Below are 5,468 nucleotides of genomic sequence, written 5' to 3' on the forward strand. Positions count from 1 at the left end.
TCTGAAAATATGTTGTTCCAGGGACCCCCCAGAAGCAAAGATTTGAGTTAAAAATGTCTACAAGCTCGTACAAATTTGTAGATCTGCTATTTTTCAATAACATAATATAACATAGTGCTTAAAAACACCAAAAGGGGTTCCCGTCCTGAATGGGATAAAAGGTGTGCGGTGTGTGTGTGTCACGTGCCCTTACAGGCTTACAGTCTGACGTTGATTTGGCAAAGTCATCTTCCAAAACCAACTGCGGAGGAATGCATGGGAGAGAGACGTGTAGTGAGAAAAAGGTTACAGCACATGAAAACATTGCATCACATGATAGGCCCTAACGCAGTGTTGTGGGAAAAGGGTTAGAGAGCAGTGTTGGGTAATGCGCATTACGTAACGCAATATTATAATATATTACATATTATTACATGGCTTGGTTGAATGCTTGATTCTGATTGGTCAATTGCTTAATTCAGCGGTGAATTATGTGTCGATAATGACTGCTCCGCTGTATAACAGACCGCTGCCTAATCAAATGGTAGTCATTAATTAAAGACTACCATTTTAGGCTCCCTTAATAGTCTAAATCTATCCTTGTAGGCCAATAGGTTGCGATTGTCCAAAAGAAACGTGACATTGTTTGTCTTGGCTTTTGTCACAGATGTGACATTTCCCACACCACTTCAAAGAGGAGTTGATTTATTGCAATGACAGGATCCTTGACATTATGAGATGTGAGATGTGTGGGGACAAGATGACGGGGGACAAGATGACGGGGGACACGATGACGGGGGACAAGATGACGGGGGACAAGATGACGGGGGACAAGATGACGGGGGACAAGATGACAAGATGACAGGGCTCTAGCCTGGTTCCCAGCCTGATTCATTTCAAAGACTTGAGTTAAAAATGTTCGCTCTGAAAGAATATGTATTCAAAAATGTGCACCACATTTTCACGATTTTTCAAAAATAGCAGATCTACAAGCTCGTACAAATTTGTAGATCTGCTATTTTTCAATAACATAATATAACATAGTGCTTAAAAACACCAAAAGGGGTTCCCGTCCTGAATGGGATAAAAGGTGTGCAGTGTGTGTGTGTCACGTGCCCTTACAGGCTTACAGTCTAATCAAACCCTCTGAGCACCGGCTGCGCCCCGCTTGATTTACTGCTGTTTCCAACATGACAGCCATGTAAACACACACAAACTAGTGACACACAATGTCATTTACAGCTAAACATTGCTCTTAAAAATGTTTTTGAAAACATTTGAGCGAGAAATAGACGAAGCAGGACCCGAAAATTGATTCTATTTGATCAACTCGCTTCCTTGTTTTCCGACAGTGCTGCAGCCCTGCAGCTGCAGACACAGCCAGTGCGAACTTATGGAATACTTTTTTTGTTGTGTTTTGGGTCAATGTATTAATTTACATTGACCCAAAATGGTTAGTTAGCCATGTAATAAGCGGGATAATATCTGGCTAGGTGGTCATTGTCGGGATATAATTCACCTTCAGGGAGTGTAACCACCTCGGCTTCGCCTCGGTGGTTAAACTCCCTGTCGGTGAATTATCTCCCGACAATGACCACCTAGCCAGATATTATCCCTTACATATATAATGCGTAATACATTAACTAACAACAAATCAGTAATATATTATCAAAATCATTCGGCATTACTTTCTGTCGGTCTGTCTGTCTCACTGTCTGTCTGTCTCGTTGCCAGTGGCTCTGTCCTGTGACATTACGTGACAACTGCAGAAGTTAAAGAATTACTTATTTTTTACTTAAGTTGTCATCAAATTATTTATTGGCTTCCATGAATTCAAGGAATACATTTAACTCCTGTGTTAACTGTCCATTAGCTGAGTAGGATGGGGTATAGGTCTACGCCAGGGGTTCCCAAACGGTGGTGCGTGCAGCCGTGCACCCCTTGTGGTGCGCGGACGCCTTCTAGGGGGTTTGTGACATGAAAAAGGTAATGCATGGCGGTTTCATGGTGTTATTGTGTAATGGTGTAACGATGTAGTAGGCTAACTGTATCGAAATATCGAATACTAAAACCTAACTTGAGGGCTTATAAACTGGAAATGGGCTATAATTTTCATAAATAATTGTGCTAGTAATATTCCATTCACTAGGCCTATATTTAAATGTATTCACCAAGAATACATTTTAGTCTATGGAAGGGCATATTTTTTCATTCTGGGGGTGAGTTCTACAAAGCAGAAATCCCCATTATATTTATAGAATAGCTATTTATAGAATGTCGCTCCATTGAATTCAATGTGTGTTGGGTCACCACCAGGGGCCTATGTGTATACATTACTTTGCCCAGGATGTTTTGCCTAAAACATCACCATGTTGTTGGAAGAGGAATTCTAAAAAACGGGGACCCTTATTTCACCGGCATACAGTGGATTCTTATTTGGGTTACATTGAACTTTCAAAAAATGCTAAATACAAAATGTGAATTACTCAATTTCTGACAAAACGGTGACCCATTAAGCACAATTATTTATCAGAATTATAGCCCATTTCCAGTTTGTAGTGATTAATTATGCAAATTACTCAATTTCTGACCACACGGTGACCCGTATCACTCGACATATGGCAGAAATGGATTCAGCACATCAAAATCATATAGAAACAACCCATTAACACTTTGATTGCTGCAAGATCTCAACAGGCCTATTTGGATGTTGCTGCCGTTTAACATTGCACAAAGGCCTTGTTCGGGGGCCCACAGTAAAATGTTCTCTTATAGCGAGAATCACACGCCTACATCAAAAGAAAGCTGAACTTGTCCACTTCAATTAAAAAAATACATTTTGATTTTACCATGTTCCATTCTGGAGATATTGACCTTTTTGCAACACCTGCATTTGCCTGGAAGTGGTTATCTTGAACAGCGAGCAGAGTTATGGATGGTTTAAAGTCAGAGACATTGACAGGCAGATATAAAATTGAACCCAATAAATATCCTATACATCCTATACACCGAATGAAAGCCCTGAATGTGTACTTTTACGAGGAAAACAGTAAACATTGATCCCATCTACAGTTAGACAGTAATTGGTTATTGAATGCAGCTTGTGCCCACCAGATAACTTCAGAGAAGACATGGACGTGAACTCCTCAATATTCACAAAATAAGGCCTATAGCGACATATAAATACTATATACCGTATGAAACAGAAGACTCTCTGCTTTCATAAGGAAAAAAATTGTACTGTAATAATAAAAAAATCACACCCCTGTGAAGTGAGCAGTGCAACTCTACTTCTCTACTTATTCACTACAGCTCGCTATATACGGACTGAGGCAGAAAGTCATGTAAACCTTTTATTTACAGTTTGGTCTGTAAACTTCTACTGTAATAATAAAAATCACACCCCTGTGAAGTGAGCGTTGCAACTGTTCTGTACTTATTCACTACAGCTCGCTATATACGGACTGAGACAGAAAGTCATGTAAACCTTTTATTTACAGTTTGGTCTGTAAACTTCTACTGTAATAATAAAAATCACACCCCTGTGAAGTGAGCGGTGCAACTGTTCTTTATAGTTGCGCGGTGCAACTGTAGAGAACAGTTGCACCGCTCACTTCACAGGGGTGTGATTTTTATTATTACAGTAGAAGTTTACAGACCAAACTGTAAATAAAAGGTTTACATGACTTTGTCTCAGTCCGTATATAGCGAGCTGTAGTGAATAAGTACAGAACAGTTGCAACGCTCACTTCACAGGGGTGTGATTTTTATTATTACAGTAGAAGTTTACAGACCAAACTGTAAATAAAAGGTTTACATGACTTTCTGCCTCAGTCCGTATATAGCGAGCTGTAGTGAATAAGTAGAGAAGTAGAGTTGCACTGCTCACTTCACAGGGGTGTGATTTTTTTATTATTACAGTACAATTTTTTTCCTTATGAAAGCAGAGAGTCTTCTGTTTCATACGGTATATAGTATTTATATGTCGCTATAGGCCTTATTTTGTGAATATTGAGTTCGGGTCCATGTCTTCTCTGCAGTTATATCTGGTGGGCGCAATGTGCATCCACCCAGTATCCAATTTATGACAAACTGTACATGGGATCAATGTTTACTATTTTCCTCGTAAAAGTACACATTCAGGGCTTTCATTCGATGTATAGGATGTATAGCATATTTATTGTGTTTATTGTTATATCTGCCTGTCAATGTCTGACTATAAACCTTCATAACTATGCTTTCTTTTTGATGATGATTGCCGCCTCGCCTAATCTATCTCACTGCTTTCATTGTTTTGATCGCAGTAACATTGGGGGGGGGGGTCATGGGCACATTGGGCAGCAAAAGTCTTGATCCGTACGGCTATAAAAAGTCCCATTCCACCGTTCGGTTCAGAACTATAGTATAACGGCGAGACGCGTTGTCATCAGCTGATTTTGTTTTTCAAGCTAGTGTAGGGGAACATGCCTGGGCATGCTAGCCTGGCACGGCCAGACTCATAGCGAGGGTTCACTGATGTTTCCTCCGGGGAAGAATCTTCAGTGAATCCCCGCTATGAGGCTGGCCAAGCCAGGCTATGGGCATGCAGCTTGGGGGCGATGGAGGGGGAAAAAAGCGTCACCCGGCTGTGATGTCGACGAGAAGGAAAAAATGACTTCCACAGATGACAACACCACGGTTTAGGTCGCGGAAAAGTTCGTTATACATTACACCCGGGTCGATTACGTCCCCGACGCGTTCATTGCGGTCTTATCACTACAATTATAATGAATAAAAAAGCGTTACAATCACACGTCTGAGCGATCTCCGATTATGACGGCTCTGCATGGCGATACGTGATCCACCAACGGAACACTGTCTTGTCGTGGCAGCCCCTCGATACTGTGGTAGGCTCGTAGTATTGTAGGCTCGGGGATCGTTTGGTCGCTACAGTATGAAGAAGGAAACATGCATCTGTCCATGTGTGTTGCAGATGTTATGCATTGCAATGCCGATCTGGTGCATATGTGTTTAGGCAATAGGCAGCGTTCCGTTCAGCGTTCAACTGGCTTCTACACGTAAAGCGGCCAGCCCTCCTGTTTTCAGGAGGGGAGGGGGGTTTTTGTTTTTTGTTTTTTTTTCTGATCACGTGAGCGGGAGTAAGCAGCAATGATAGGGCGATGGTTCTTCATTGTCCGGGTGGGTAAAAAGATGAATGAAAGTATTCTATAAAAAAGTGATTGAAACGTATTGATACGTGATCCGCACCCGACGTTTGATTAATTGATAACGTATTGATACGCGATCCGCGTTGGGAGTGTTAAGTACTTTTCCTCAAGAATGCCTACAGGGTCATTTTCTAAAGGTTTTTTTTCCATTTCAGGACTAGTCTATCATGCCCTATGCGGGAGCTAACTATTTCCGTAGACAACGGAAAACGTCTGTTGGGACAGACGTTAGTCTGTCCCAACAGCCAGGAACCAAACACTGAACCCCTAATTGCTCCTGAT

Source organism: Electrona antarctica, assembly GCF_951216825.1.
Source record: "Electrona antarctica genome assembly, chromosome: 11".
Taxonomy (NCBI): Eukaryota; Metazoa; Chordata; class Actinopteri; order Myctophiformes; family Myctophidae; genus Electrona; species Electrona antarctica.